Genomic DNA, 17,453 nt, shown 5'->3' on the forward strand with positions numbered 1-17,453 from the left:
TTGTTGTGACTCGTCAAAAGATATGTTGTGCACATCCGCTTCCGAATTGTCCTCAAGGATTTCAGTGTCTCCTTGATCGCTTGGGACTTGCTCTGCTCCCGGATCTAATGAAGCCAGTGGGGTGACCTCTTGGTTCTAAGGCATGAGGTCAATGTCTTGATCTAACTCTGGCTCAACCATATCCATGTCCATCCACTCTAGCATCTTTTCAATCTCTTGAGCGAAGTCTTGATCCTGCGACTGCTCACCCTGTTTGTTATGTGCCAGCTGCTCGGATGAATCAATAACCTGTATGGGCGTAGTTTCATCAATATGTGCATGTTGCGCCTCTTGTTTTTCCTGTTCTTGTTTCCCTTCCTTCTCTCTTCTACACAGCTCTTGTTCTTCCCTGAGTTGTTGCTTCAACTCCTGCAACTCCTTTTCTGCTTCCTCTAGCTTATGCTTCTCGCTTTGCCTTTGTGCAATCCTCCTGTCACATTGTCGCCTCTTCGCCTCAATTTCTAAAGTTTCTTTCAACGCAAGTAGATTTGCTTTGAACTTGCAACTTTACTTCACCTCTGCGCTATCTGCAACCTTCCTCTTGCCTTTGTCAAGCATATGTCTGCTGCCCTCTACTATTGTTGATGATGTTGTTGCCTTCTGCATTGCTAACCACTCTACAGCTATTCTGACTGGTCCATTGAGCCTGGATAAGTTGTAGTAATATCTCCATGGGTATTCCTCAGGGCAATGACACACCCCATGGATCCAGGGATGATACAATCTCGCAAAGTGTACCTTCACTAAGAAATGCTGGTCATATGAATTGAAACTTCTGGTGTCAAAGGTGGATCTCTTGAATTCCTCCGTCTCAGCCTCAACATGCTTGAGATTCTCGATCTCATACAACCTGATCTGCAAAGGAAGAATGGGCCAAGGTACCTTCTTCTTCCTATCCAGTCTCACTGACAACCATGTTGAGATGTGATATGAAACCTCTTGCATGACCAACTTATCCATGGCAAACTTCGGTAAAAAATGTAGAGCCTTCTTCGCGTTGTACATTCGGATTAAGGTGTCAAGGGGTGAGTCATACCAATTTGCTATGCCAATCAATGCCTACATCGCTGCTTGTGACATGCAAGGTGGATCCTTCTCAAAGATCATCATGTATACCGAGGTGACAAAGTGGTCTAATAGTCGTATGATAACTCCATGGAAGCTGCATTCAGAGAACAACCTACAATAAGTGTGCACAAAGGTTTCTGAAGGTGTCCATGCCCAACCCAAGCCTGAGAACTTCTGATGGGAACAGATCGCATCAAGTATGTAAGAAGACATGAAAATATTTGCTTGCTGACCCTTGGGTGGATGTCGGGCATCTGCTACTTGTTCCTTCAACCTGAGAGCCAACACGTCGCACCAATTAAAAGTTCTTCCTTCGTTCGCCAACTAATCCAACACAATCACCCAACTCTAAGGGAATGTTTCTATGCTCTCTTAGCCGAATAAGGAGCATAAAAAGATGACCAAGAGATGATATGCCTTCCACAGTATCCTTTTCTTGTAAACTTGGTTGGTTGTTGTCCTGAATTTAGACGACTCTTTCACCTATCTCTTCAAGATGTCTCTTGAGTTTGCACTACTGCTGGGTCGGGTGAAGGGTGTATCCATCGTGATCACCGACTATGGAAACTGATACATATCCTGAAACTCCTTTGCCCTGAAGGTAGCAAGTTTCATTCCACTGACATTACTCAATGCCATTGTCTCTAGATCAATATGTGAGACAATCAAGAGGATCATGTCCGCACACAAAAACGCGGGATACCTGCATGCAATGTGGTACAAGCCATACTTGTGTGTGTTGACATATACCATGCGATCCTCGAGATTCTCCTCAAATATGCCTAAAAATGTGTCATTGAGGTCTTGCCGTTTCATCTTGATTTCCTTGTCCATGAACAACTTAGTGTCTTCATAGATGGGAAAGCTCATAAACAATTGCTCAACTACATCTCTGATTGCACTCTTAATGGTGTCCTTTGACCCTTCTCTCTTGGAAGCCATTGTACCTATACTGTTGAGAGACGAACGAACACCTGTGATACCTGGAGGAAGAGAAACACTCATGACAAGTAGAAAGTCAGTTGAAAACAAATCAACTTGAGGGCTGACATGCAACAGACCTAGGTAACTCACTGGAAGGTTTGCGCAATTTTCATCAAGCTGGGAGACTGACTGCCAGAACTGCACAGAATACAATCTGGACTGTCAGTGGATTGAATGATTGTTGAAACTATGTAGAGCACAATCTAGCTTGACTTGTTAAGGACTGAAACTGTACAATGCGCAGTTTCAGTCAGCAATGACTGCAACCTAGAAAATTGCATATGCACAATTCTGGGAGTGAGCGGGGCACTGCCTCTCAGAATTGCGCAGAGCAAGCCTCGAAGGCCAGTGTTGGGCAACTCTGAGCAATTCCTGGGAGGGAGGCAAGGTCTGAGCCAAGGGAGCCCAGACCCGCCGACGGGCGACTGAAAACATGAGAAGTCTAGATGCATGTGCGAAACTGAGTGCAAACAAGAGTGAATGATCATACATGCAAACACTGAGTGCAAGATTCAGTAATGGGGTAACAAGTAAGTGTGTGAAGTGAGTCGCCGCAACGACGACCATTAGTGCAAAAACAGTGTCATGCATGCGACAACAGTGAGATGCAATGAAAACTTGAAACAATGCTTTTACATGCTAACATGCATTAAAATGATAGAAAACGTTCAACAAAGCACAAGTTGATAAGCCATAGAACTCGACTGAAGCATAAGTACTTGTTAGTGCAAGACATGCTGCTAAGGATGGTTGGTAGGGAGGCTCCAAAATGAAGCTAAGGCAAAATTTTGGAGGGTGGTTGTAGCTGCTACAACAAGCTCTAAAGTGGTTTTTATCTTTTAAATTGAAATTTTATTATTTTGTTTTCAAGTAAAGTTTCAGGGGATGGATCTAGACTAGTTCAGCTGATCCAATAAGTTTGGGTTCCGACTAGACCTGGTTACTATGATCCTCAACATGGACCAGCATGTGGCTTAGGGTGTTTCTAAAGGACATATGTAAAAAAAAAATATGCATAAAATACGATCTAAATAAGCACTCTTCGAGATTAATTATAAACTACAAACTTAAACCATGTTCACAAAACAACATTTTTTTATGAGTGAATGGAGACTTCCACAATTTTTCATATTGTTAGATATTTCCGGAATAACACGAATCACATACATTACACAGTGTTATTCTGGAAATATCTAACAACAACTTTATATCCAATGAGTTTCAATAACAGACAATATATCGTTATGTTTTGACAAATTATAATTTATTGAGAAAATTTAAAACACTAAATATGGTGTCTAACATGGAGGAAAATAACCTAAGCTATTTATTAAAAATAAAGACATAAATTAACATAAGGTAATAAGTTTTGACGAAACCGTACCATGAAGGTTGAATCCTTTAGTATCCTGGCCATCAATGGCAACACTCTCTAGAGAGAGGTCGCATTTGCCAATAATTGTACACGATCCCCACAACATTGTCAATAACATTATAGTTGAACCCACAAGCAACCCCATTCCAATAAGCACTTGTGATTGTGCAGTGGCCTTACTTCCAGATAGACCAGACACTATATAGTACATTCCAAATTAAAGTGTCAAAACATCCATCTTCACATTTCCATTTATAAGTCTAATTGATAATATATATATATATATATATATATATATATATATTTCAACTAATAATATGTGGGTGGATAAAAAATGTTTATGAACACAAAATATATAATTATATCATGAAATATCATAAAGCTCACTTTAGAGTTGTTTTTTTCTTATGTCTAATGAAGATGATATATATGCACATGAAACATTTTTATTTTTATTTTCAGAAAAAAAATATCTATATCTTTCCATTAAAAAAAAAAATACATATTCATGAACTGTTATACAAACTTCTATTAATTCTCTTATATCTCTTATTTCTATATCCCATTTATTACAAAACTATCTTATTTTTCCTATATTCATCTATTAACCACTTAACATTACATATTATACATACAATACATACAAAAAATTATTAAACGTCATTTATTAACCACTTAACATTCCATATTATCCATACAAAACACATTAAACAAAGATGTCGAATCCCAATGGAAAAAGTGACATCTACCGCCTAACTTTTACAAAGGGAATTAATATAACTTTTACAAAGATAATTTTTAAAACAAAATTCAGAAAGTGCCATATCACTATATACCAAACCTAAGTTACATGATTCGGATTTGGGAATGATTACGTTCTGTTTGCGTTTTCGGTTTTCTTTAGGAAGTTCGCAGTACATATATTAGCTTTATAATGAAATATAACACGTTAGAAATGAAATCCAATGTGTAAAAATGGTTTTATGGATTTGGAAATTTTATAGACAGATCATAAGTTTGGGCTATGCACGGGCTATTATGACATGATGGTATGAGGTTGAGCAATAATTTTGGTCGATGATTATGAGTAATCATGAGGTTGTCAAATCTTTACTAAATTTATAGTTCAATTAATATAGCAACTTAATATTAAATTTTTGCAATTAATTTTGTTGTTTATTTATTTAGTGATATTATAATAATGGGTAATTGATATTGTAAAAGTTAATAATATATAGTCATATATGTAAATTTAAAAATTAAGAGTATTTTATTATTTACAATGTTTTGTGAAAGTATATTGAAGACCTTCATTATATGGTAATGGAGAAGGCCTATTGTCAGTTAAGGATAACTACGACAACTGAAGAGATGCAAGTCCCTGTGTGAGCTTACAAATCACCATACTTAGTTCATAGGGAAATGAGGCGTTGAAAAAGTCAACTCTAACACCCTCTTAAGCAAAATATAAGGAGTAAATAAAGAAAAAAGAAAACAAAGAACAGGTCTCGAAAACGAGGCCTGATTAGATACCCATGTACAAACTCTCATAAGCTGAGAAAGAGAGAAAAATCTATAGGAAAAAACTCCCCCCTAAAAGAGAAAAAGATGTCAATGATCAAATTGTCATGGAGTTGAAATTGTAGATCCCATAATGATCCACTGAATGGAAAGAACATAAGCTACCTCCAATCAAGAAGTACAAAATGTTGAAGTACCAAAATTTCAGATGAGAGCCATAAAACCACAATGAGGTCAATGAATCTTTGAAGTAGGATTGTTGCTAAGGCACGAGGGTGGCAAACACTGTCAACTTCTCCAAAAAAATGCTTCAAAGAAACTAGGTGTCAGTAAAGAACTAGGACAAGGCTTCAAATAGAAGCAACACCATCAACCAACAAAAAAACAATGAACACTGTAAATATGGAGAATATCGTACAACAACACTCATGAAGTTTTTTTACCACCGTCACCATTACACAAAAGATGACAATTGTCAACAAAGTAACGAAAACAATATTTGTCACCATTTAACTACCCCCGCTAAAAGACAACTGCAGAAGGAGCGAGAATCAATAGTCTTCATTGCCAGCAAATTTCCCTCCCTGAAGCACAGCTAAGGGAACATTAGCAATCAACAATGAATAATTGATGTAATACAATGATATGAATTCTTCAAGCATTGGTTCAAATGATGCCATGACCATTCACCAATCCATCTATAGTGGATCTTGATAGTTGGCACTGGTCTACAACTCATTTTTTTACATCTCTTTTGTAACGATCCGAATCCTGGACTACTAGTTGACCAATAATGTTGATGCTTCGGTAATTTCTTTTGATGAGGATGTGCAAATAGCTCATTTTTTGTTTTTTCAGACTCAAAGTTAGGTGCAACAACATTTTCATCTAGAATGACATTAGCAGCTATGTCATCAATATGTTTATCAAGAGCATTTTCTTCAAGCACATCACAGTTGGATTTAGGTGATGAGGCAGCAGCTAGATCATATCCAAGACCTACTCTTGACGTATGCACTACAGGGTTAGTAGGAGCAACAATTCCTTGTCGATTCTTCCCAAGTCCTCCTTTGGTATATCTCATTTTGCTCAATAATCGAGACCCAATACAAATAGTATGGTTTTCAAAATTAGGTGTGACAAAGGCATGTGATGAGTCATGATCATCTACATCAGCCAACTGAAAATCAACATCATCAAGTGTGGAAGAAGGTGAGCTTGGAAGCTCAACATTAGCTATCTCCATCTTAGATTTCAAAAGACGACTAACCTCCAATTTATGTTCCTTCTTAGACTCTTGCAGCTTTTGAATGACCTCATCCTTCTCAATCAACTATTGAGACAATGCATCATGATCTTGCTTCAAAAGTTGATATTTCTCCAACGGTGTTTATTTTAAGCAATTAATTTCCATAACATGTTGATTTTTATTCTCTTCCTGCTTCTTCAATTTTTTGTTTTCGAGTCAGAAAAAGACTTAACTTCCTCCTGCAAGTCATCAAGGAGATCAATCTTCTCTTGAAATTCCTCTACAAGCATTTGGAGATATTTTCCCATTGTTGATTCCAAATGTTCAACCTTGTTGATTTTTTAGTGATTGAAGTTTGAAACCTATTCTTAAGAGTTGCATTCTCTGCTTGCAAAAGAGTTACCACTGATTGTATGAAAAACTTCTTTACGAAATTCATCTGCTTCTTTCTTCTCATGAAGCTCTTGCTATCTTTTACCAATCTTGAAAAGACCAAATTGGCACAAAAGTAAAAATTGCTACAAAACAAATCTAATCATGACAACAATAGACTTCCAATCACAATGCAAACAAGACCAATTCAACTATGTTTGCATGACTGGCCAATAACCAAAAATTTCATAGAACTACCATGTAAGATTGGCATAGAGACACAGGACATCTTCATCGCCAGGGCTTTCCATTATTGCCCTTTCATAGTATTCCTTTGCTTTCTTCACATCATTCTGAATCTCATACGAGAAGTGCGCATAGTTCCTCAACGTGAGTGAATTCCCAATATTTGCTTCTAACGGGGAATTGAATCTGGACTAGAGAGATAACAATGTTTCTGTGTCCAAGCACCAGAGATAAACTCACTTGACAATACTCAGCACTAAATTCATAATGTGACCTTGGTCTAAAACCTATTACGGTGGGCCAATACGATCCTCAAATCATCATCTTCTCCACCTTTATTCACTGAATTAGGAGACACAGATTTCAGTCTCCCAGTGAACAGAAAATCAAGGTCCAAAACGCAACTACTTCATTTATGCTACAATTCCTCAGCTTTAGGCTATGGTTCAATCGGAGAGCAATATGCACAATTTTGACAGAGAAAAAAGGGAACGCTTTCATGGCGATGCTGATGAGAAAACGACCAGCTATATGCCCAGGATGAAGTGTTCAAAGGCGATCTATAGAAATACGCAGCACAAATCATGACGACAGATCACTATCGCTCCTCCTCATGGGTAAACCAATTCGAGAGAAAGAAATTGTGCTCAATGAGTAGGGGTTGTCAATCTATCAAATCTGAAAGGGTACCTATATGGAGATTACACTCACACGATCTCACGATATGGAATAATCAGACGCCCAATGAACTCACAATGTAGCTTCGATGACACGCAACAATGCAATAAGATTGACCATTTCACATTGTTACATACTAGTTAGACACAACAATGATCTAGACTCTGTTAAGTGTGAAGCCAAATTCACGCAGGATTCTAGATCCTTCTAGATCAGATCTTTCTCTATCTCCAGGATTCTAGATCTTTCTACACCGCCATTAGTTTCTAGATCATTCCAGATCTCCATCTGAATCATGTACATTATTCTAGATCCTTCTTTTGCCTCTATAAATTTGTAATTTCTCTAGCCAAGGAAAGCAAGCCAAGGCCCAAGCCTATTATGTAATGCTAAGTGATTTCTGTTCTCCAGTGATTGTTTTATCTATTCCGTTGTTTCTGACTAAGTAATCTTGTTGTTTCTCCATTTGTTTGTCTCTATGAATTATTCTTTGCTATTGTTGTCTAAGTTTCTAAGTATAAATCCGTTGTGTGTTATGTATGCTCTTGTCTAACAACTGGTATCGGAGCTAGGGTCGAATATCCACTGTGCAAGCCGCTTAGTGCCATCGCCTTACTCTAGCAGCGTTCGTTAAAACGTTGGTTGTTACCCCTGGAGCTGTTGAAGGATCTGTCCAGGAAATCGCTGAGGAATGTTGGAACTAAAAGACAGTTGCTGCAAGAAAAACAGGGTCATGGATCTATGTTGAAACTTATCGCTGGAGTTTGAAACGTGGAGATTCGTAGAGTTTGGAGTTGAAACGTGGTGTTCGTAAGTTTTTTTTACATCAAGCTTCCACGTATACATCAAGTTTTTTCTCAAATCAACATATGTATGTGTGAAATGTGAAAAGGTTAAAACATTATATATGTTTTATATATTTATTATGAAACATATATAATTATATGTTGGAATTTTGAAAAGTATATTTTAAAAAGGAGCAGGAATTTTGAAAAGGGTATTTTAAAAGGAGGAAGGTCATTATTACTAAATTTTAAAGAGTAATAATTAAAGTTTTATTTTTAAGTGGAGTTTTTATGTATTGAGGCGTGAATTTGATTAAAAATGGAGACAACAATTACAGATATGGAGAAGTTGAGCGGGGCTAATTTTGCCCTATGGAAATCACAGATGGAGGATATACTAATTTTAAAGGATCAGTATTTGTTGATTGAGGGCACAACAAAGAAACCCTCATCAATGACAAATGAAGAGTGGAATAAGCTAGATAGAAATGCGACTGCAACAATCCGCCAATATTTAGGAAAGCATGTTTATTTCAATGTGTCTGGAGAAAAGATGGCAGAAGGATTATGGAAGAAGCTCCATGATCTATATGGGAAGAACACGGCATCAAACAAAGTGTTCTTCATGAAGAAGCTTTAAAATCTCAAAATGAAGGAGGGTGCTTCAGTTGCTGAGCACTTGAATGCATTTAATATTATTACTAATCAACTTGCCTCTGTTAAAATCATTTTAGATGATGAAATTAGAGCCATATTGTTGATGTGTTCTATGCCAGACAGTTGGGAAAATTTAATTGTAGCTATGAGCACTTCAGCAACTACAGGGACCCTGAAGTTTGATGATGTCAGTAGCAACTTAATGAATGAGGAGCTGCGATGCAGGTCAATTGCGGAAAATCAGGGAGGAGAGGCTCTAGCTCTAGCTGATTGTGGCAGGAGAATGGATCGAGGTCGGCAAGGGTGATCAAGATCGAGAGGCCGATCAAAATCAAGGAGAGGAAAAATCATCTGTTTTCATTATGGCAAACCCAGGCACATGAAGAAAGAATTTCGATTCTGGAAGAAAGGACAAAAGGATCAGAGACCGTCTAGTACAAATTACAAGTCATCCAGCACAAATGAAGGTGAGACTACTGTTGTAGCCACAGATGGTGATGTGTTGTTTACTGTTTTAGTAGAGGATGCATGTGTATACACATCTAGCAGTAGCTTTGATTGGATCCTTGACTCTCGGGCATCTCACCATGTCACCCCATGCAAAGATAGTTTTGTTTCATTTAATCCTAGTGATTATGGTAGAGTGCATTTGGGGAATAATCATTTTTGTAGCATTGTTGGAGTGGGAGATGTCCAGATCAAAATGAAAGATGGAAAAGATATATTGTTGAAACGGGTCAAGCATGTACTAGAAATACCCATGAGTTTAATCTCTACGGGACGATTGGATGATGAAGGCTATTCGACAAGCTTTGGAAAAGGAGGTTGGAAAATTAGCAAAGGTGTATTGGTCGTGGCCAAAGGACCCAAGACAGAAACATTATACACATTGAAAACACTGATAGGAAAATCAGATTTGGTTGTTGTCACAAAAGAAGGAAATTCAGCAGATCTGTGGCATAAGCGTTTGGGTCACATGAGTGAGAAGGGCTTAAAAATCTTTGTTGGTAAAAATTTATTGCCAGGTTTGAAATCCTACAATCTTGATCTTTGTGAGCATTGTATATATGGTAGACAAAGAAGGGTTTCATTCCTTAGAGGTGGCCATGACATAAAGAAAAATGTGTTAGAATTGGTACACTCATATGTGTTTGGGACTGTTAACATCAAATCATTAGGAGGAGCATCATATTTTGTAACATTTATAGATGATGCATCTAAGAAGGTTTGGGCATATCCTATGAAAAATAAAAGTGAGGTGTTTGGAATATTTCAAAAATTCCATGTTGTTGTTGAAAGAGAGACTAACAAATTGTTGAAGTGTTTAAGAATAGATAATGGTGGAGAATATTGCTCAAATGCACTTTGAGGAATATTGTAACAGGTTTGGCATAAATCATGAGAAGATTGTGCCTAGTACTCCTCAACAGAATGGTGTCGCAGAAAGGATGAATCGCACCATTATGGAAAAGGTGTGAAGTATGTTGTCCAATTCTGATTTGGAGAAGAATTTTTGGGCTGAAGCAGTCAGGACCGCTTGCTACCTCATAAATAGATCTCCAACTACAGCCTTGGATGGCGGTATCCCTGAAGAAGTTTGGACTGGTAAGAATTTGAATTATTCTCACTTGAAAATCTTTGGATGTGAAGCATTCGTACATATTCCCAAAGAAAATAGAACTAAGCCAGATGATAAATCTATGAAATGCATTTTTTTGGATATGCGAATGAAGATTTTGGTTATCGTCTGTGGGATCCAGTCAAACATAAAATTATTAGAAGCAGGGATGTTATATTTAATGAGTCATAAATGTTCAAGAGGACTATAAGTGAGTTGGAAGTCAAGAAGGTTATTGATAGGTTTGAAGAGCAGTAGGAAAACATACCACCAATACAAGAAAATGAACAACAAATTCAGGAGCATGAAGAACAACAAGTGGAAAATGATGAACAAGAAGAAGAAGGAATATTGCGGGAACCTTTACAAGAGATTCAGCCTGATAATCCACCACCACAGTTGGTTCGCAGATCTTCTAGGCCTCATAAGCCTTCACAAAGGTATCCTCCTTCAAACTATATTTTGTTGACTAATGAAGGTGAACCTAATTGTTTTCAAGAAGCTTGTAAAGTCGAGCACAGTAAAGAATGGAAGAAAGCAATGGAAGAAGAAATGAACTCTTTGCAAGAAAATAAAAATTGGGAGTTGGTAAACCTCCCAAAAGGTAGAAAGGCTCTACAAAACAAATGGGTGTATAGGATTAAGCATGAAGGTGATGAAAAGAAGGAGAGGTATAAAGCAAGGCTGGTGGTGAAAGGTTTTGCCCAAAAAGAAGGTATTGACTTCACTGAAATTTTCTCACCTGTTGTTAAAATGTCATCCATTATAGTCATTCTTGGTCTAGTTGCTGCTTTAGACTTAGAATGTGAACAGTTAGATGTAAAAATTTCTTTCCTTCATGGTGAATTGAAGGAAGAAATTTATATGGAGCAGCCGGCTTCATAGAAAAAGGAAAAGAAGGCCTTGTTTGTAGGTTGAAGAAGAGTCTCTATGGGTTGAAACAGGCACCTCGACAATGGTACAAGAAATTTGATTCATTCATGTTGGAACATGGTTTTAAGAGGTTGGAAGCTGACCATTGTGTCTATATCAAGAGGTATGATCAAGGAAAGTATATCATATTATTGTTATATGTGGATGACATGTTGATTGTTGGGCATGATAAGAATAAGATCAATAGGTTGAAGAAAGATTTGGGTAGCAAATTTGCAATGAAGGATTTGGGACCAACACAATAGATATTGGGCATGCAGATTAAGCGTGATAGGAAAAACAAAAGGTTGTGGTTGTCACAAGGAAAATATATCAAGAAGGTGCTTGACAGGTTTAATATGAAGGATGCCAAGCCAGTTGGTACACCCCTTGTAACCCACTTCAGGCTGAGTATTGAATTATGTCCTACTGATGACAAGGGGAAAGAAGAGATGAGCAAGATTCCTTATGCTTCAGCAGTTGGTAGTTTGATGTATGCCATGGTATGCACACGACCATACATTGCATATTCAGTGGGAGTAGTGAGTATATTCCTTGCCAATCCAGGCAAACAACATTGGCAAGCAGTAAAATGGATTTTGAGGTATCTCAAGGGTACTAGTCAATATTTTTTATGTTTTGGTCCTGATGAGACTATGCTTGAAGGATTTACAAATGTGGATATGGTTGGAGATATGGATACCAGAAAGTCCATTACAAGTTATTTGTATACATTTGCAGGTGCAGCAGTATCTTGGGTGTCAAGGCTACAAAGAATGGTAGCCCTCTCTACAACAGAAGCAGAGTACATAGCTGCAACAGAAGCTTGTAAAGAGATGTTGTGGATGCAGTGATTCCTAAGAGAGATAGGAATAAAGCAGGACAAGTATGTGTTATATTGTGATAGTCAGAGTGCCATTCACTTGGCGAAAAACCCAGCATTTCATTCAAAAACCAAGCACATTGACTTAAGGTACCATTGGATCCGGCATGTGTTGGAGGAAGAGCAATTATCCTTGGAAAAGATCCATACAGATAAGAACCATGTTGATATGCTCACTAAGATTCTACCACGAAATAAACATGAGTTATGTAGAGGCATGGTAGGACTCGGTATGACTTGATGACTCTTATTTGGCTTCAAGTGGGAGAATGTTAAGTGTGAATCCAAATTCACACAGGATTCTAGATCCTTCTAGATCAGATCTTTCTAGATCTACATGATTCTAGATCCTTCTACACCGCCATTAGTTTCTAGATCACTCCAGATCTCCATCTGAATCACATACAGGATTCTAGATCCTTCTTCTGCCTCTATAAATTTGTAATTTCTCTGGCCAAGGAAATCAAGCCAAGGCCCAAGCTTGTTATGTAATGCTAAGTGATTTCTGTTCTCTAGTGATTGTTTTATCTATTCTGTTGTTTCTAACTGAGTAATCTTGTTGTTTCTCCATTTGTTTGTCTCTATGATTTATTCTCTGCTATTGCCGTCTAAGTCTCTGAGTATAAATCCATTGTGTGTTATGTATGCTTTGGTCTAACATACTCTACGTAGATCCAAATATGACCGATGCTTGTTCCTTCATGAATCTCTTCTGGGATTTGTGTAGATCACCACTTCATTCACTTAGAAATACGTTAGCGCTCATATTGCATCAAATTCAAGCTCAATTTGATGGTCCAATTAACCAAATCAATGCTCATCACCCACTGTTGTGTCCATCATCAATTAGTCTCGCATCATTCAGGCCACAATCACCCTTGAAATACAGATTGGCACTCAAATATACCACATAATAATTTGATCTTTCTCTTTGAGCTCTCGCAGAAAGCTAATGTCCTGCAACTACACAAAATTTCGAGTTAAAACTTGATACCAATCTGTAGATCTGCAACAACTAGATAGGAGAAAAAAAGGGCTTGGACCCCAACAGACATGGATTAGAGAGAGATTCTTTTCAGATCTGATATATCTCAAGGAAATTATGAGACTAAAACATAAACCCTATTCAAGATTATAAAAATAAAAACTTTGAAAAATAACTCATCAAGGCAGGAATCGCCCCTCTTTTTTAGTTACACTAAAACAATTAGGCATTAATAAACTTCCAATCCATTATCATTATTTTTTTGAGTGGTCTCAAGGTGGATCTTAGAGTGGTAGTTAGTCCACGTGATTTATTCCCAAGGAGGTGAGTTTGAAAATCCAACACCCCCTCTAAAGCAAATCAGGGCATGTTGAGTATTTTATTACTTACAATGTTGTGTGAAAGTACATAGAAGACCTCCATTATATAGTAATGGAGGAGGCCTAGTGTCGGTTAAAGTAAATATGGCAACTAAATTGAAGAAAGTCCCTTTGTAAGCTTACAACTAATTTTACTTAGCTCATAAGGAAATAAAGCATTGAAAAAGACAACTCTTACCAGAAAAAACATTGTTTCTTAATTTTTAACACTTTGTGAGAACTTCCTAACTAAAATTATACCAATTAACTCAATTAACTTGATGGATGATTTCATTCTACTTATACAACCCATGGCCCACTCATCTAACACTAGCAATGACTGTAACACTGTGCAATTTTAGTTGCAGCTAAATCTCATGGAATCATATGGCACATACCTTGAGGATAAGCTTGCGCTAAAAGGAACTTTGTGTTGCTCCTTTCACAAGTAATTATCAAAAGTGCATCATCATTGAGATGGCCTTTTGGATGACCGCCACAAAGTAAACCGGGATCGGCTTTATGTTTTCGTGTCTTGAGTAAACAGAACCTCTACATATAGACCTTATAGAGACATCCAATACTTATAAGTATACTAGCTAGTTTAGTTCTCTTATACTTTCATACATAAGTATTTTTTCTAATTAGTTATATTCACAATGGTATTTTTAACCCTTAATATGTCAATTGGCTCATGAAAATGACGGTGTAGTATTTCATATATTATGTTAAGTATTTCTTTATAATTACTAGCTACCATTCCTTCATTTAAATTTACATATAAATACACATAAGAACATGACCATTAAATTTATGACATGATTAATTTATGATAATTGCAGTGGATTTTTTTTAAACAAAATTTTAAATAATTGGACATAGAAATATATGAAAATGAAGGAGATGAAGGGCCTTGGAAAATGAAAAAAAAAAAAGTAACTTTATTGTATAATTTTGATTGCACATCAATGAAATCTCAACTCAGGAGTTACCATGATAATAGTATAGAGCCAATTAACTCCAAAATGTTCTACTTTTCCTACTTGTCTGCAGCAGTCCTACCATCCATGTCTCTCAAGTATGAAACCATTCCTACCCACATTGCCAAGTAGAAATACCTCTATATATGCCATCCCTAGTAAGTAGAAACAACTCTTTTTCGGATTTGTCATTGCTTGTTTTTTTCAGCTTGTAAAAACATTTCTATAGTTTGATTACTCTACTATGCACTCTCCCTCATCATTGCAATTCTAATTTTGTAAAGATGTAATTCAAAACCATAATCTCACTCTCATGGCCCATCTACATGGTAGTCTCATTTGTTTTTGTTAAATTAGGTTAAGCCTAGCAAGGATAAATTACTGAATAACATAAATAACTAGTTTCTTAACTGAGTTAGTGGAAGCACAAATAAATAATTGATATGCACCCTAAATTGGTGTTTGAGATCTAGATCTCTTGCACTCCCTCAAACCCTCACTAAGATGCTTCTCTCAATATCGAGTTATTATTATATGTCTTTCTCCTTTGCTTATTATTGTTTTTATAACTTTAGATTAAACTAAATCCCTAAGCCTTACTCTAATCTTCAAAGTGCCTCAAACCGTCACTAAGATGCTTCTCTCAATATCGAGTTATTATTATGTGTCTTTCTCCTTTTCTTAGTATTGCTTTTATAACTTTACATTAAACTAAATCCCTAAGCCTTACTCTAATCTTCAAAAAGATTAATGACTGACATTAGAACTCGTGTCACTTGAGATTAAGTGCTAAGATTAAAACATAATTAATAAAGTAAATTATTTACTTTTCCTAAGTTTCTTTTAGCTCAATAAGCTAACATAATAATATGTGCTTTTACATAATCATAAATTTTGCACTTCTTTAACCAGCTTGTTTAGAAATTTACAAATAATCAAACAACAAGAATGCATTCACAATTGTACACAGTGACTTTAACATGGAAAACAAAGTTACTGACCCAACAAGAATGGTAACCTCAAAACTAAATTCTACAATGCATTCACCCTTGTACATAGTGATTTTAACATGGAAAACAAAGTTATTGACACAATGAGAATGGTAACCTCAAAACTAAACTCTACCACAACCTTTTTTTCCATTAAAATTCTAACATTTTTAGCTATGACATTAAAAATAAAATATCATGAATTTCAAAAAAACCTTAAAATTCCAATAATTTTCGATGATAACATTAAAGATAAAATATCATGACTCCAAAAACCTAATATTTCCAACAATTTTCAAGGATTAAGTTAAAAATAAATATCATGGCTCCCAAAAACCTTAAAACTTTGACATTTTCCAACCATAACATTAAAGTTAAAATATCGTGACTCCAAAAAACCTTAAAATTTTGAAATTTTTTAGCCATGGAATTAAAACCAAATATTAACACTAAAAAACCCTGAAAAATGAACACCTAAATCAAAGATTCATTGTACAGAATGTATTTTTTCTTTAAATGTTAAATGTATAATTCCTTAAAAATATTAACCTAAGATAACTTGGCACATTGCAAAACAAAAATTTAAAAATCAACCATCAAATTAACATATAGTGGGGCAAACTTGACTTATTGCGATGAAAATTGATTAAAACTTAAAAATCAATACACAGTGGGTGGACTTGATCCATTATAACAAAAAATAAAAAATCAACTAATAAATAGTGAGGATAATTTGCTAATAAAGAATCATTTGCTAATAGAGAATCGACACAACCCCTATAACAAGAAAAACAAAATTTTAAAAATTAGATAAATAAATAGAAATTAAAAGAATAAAATAAAATAAAAGTGGAAAAAAAAAGTAAAAAATATAATAATAAGTAATAAAAATAAATAAATAAAATTTTAAAAATAACCCAAAAATAAAAATGAACGAAAAATTATAAATTATAATAGAAAAAAAATCAAACATAAAATAATAATAAAAATCAATAAACAAGTTTAAAAAACACAAAAATAAATGAAAAACAAAAAATCATCTTGCCCAAAAAAAACATAATTTAAAAAAACACAAATAATATAGAAAAATAGTAAAAAATTTGAAAAAAAATATACATATATATAATAATGACTTGTTAAGTAAACAAAACTACATTGATTTCCAAATGCATCTCTTCTTTCTTTTTATTATAGATATCAACTATTAACTGTTATCATTTTTAATTTATATTTCAATATATTCTTTTATTATTTTTTATTTTTTTAATTTGTATAATATTTTTTTCCTCCAAACTTATTTTATATGTTATTTATTTTTCAATTTCCCCATATATATATATCCCTTATTGCAATTTAAAAAAAATGATTTTAACTAATTTATATTTTTTTCTTTTCCATATTTTATTTTCTAAATGCTCGTTTTAATTTATTTTTTTTCAAATTTTTTTATATTCTTTAATATTTTTAAACAATTTATTTTTGTTATTGAGATTTCTTTAAAGTTGTTTTTAATTTCTTTTAAACATTGTTTTTTATTTTTTTTAATTTAAAATTTTATGTGAATCGTGATGTTTATAAAAAAATCAAATATTATCATCTTTAGGCATAAATTTATACAAATGAATAAAACTTGTTATTTTTTCAATAATTTGTGTGTATTTTTTTCCAAAAAATTATTTATTTGACATGTCATCTTTAATAATAATAAAAAGTTCCGAAATGTGAATTTTTTTAATTATATATATTAAATGTT

The 17,453-nt window shown here is 35.0% G+C and overlaps 1 pseudogene across 1 annotated transcript in view; it reads right to left on the reverse strand.

The window, feature by feature from the left end:
* The window catches only part of LOC149161811 (sodium/calcium exchanger NCL2 pseudogene), a 150,093-nt pseudogene that overhangs the window by 121,289 nt on the left and 11,351 nt on the right, over positions 1 to 17,453 (reverse strand). Inside the window, exon 2 of the transcript XR_016261451.1 lies at positions 3,471 to 3,664. The product of XR_016261451.1 is annotated as a sodium/calcium exchanger NCL2 pseudogene (transcript). The remainder of the gene's footprint in view (positions 1 to 3,470; positions 3,665 to 17,453) is intronic.

Source organism: Pinus tabuliformis, chromosome 5_2 (genome assembly GCF_031772625.1).
Source record: "Pinus tabuliformis cultivar Carrire ecotype Pingquan chromosome 5_2, CPIR1, whole genome shotgun sequence".
In the NCBI taxonomy this organism is placed as follows: Eukaryota; Viridiplantae; Streptophyta; class Pinopsida; order Pinales; family Pinaceae; genus Pinus; species Pinus tabuliformis.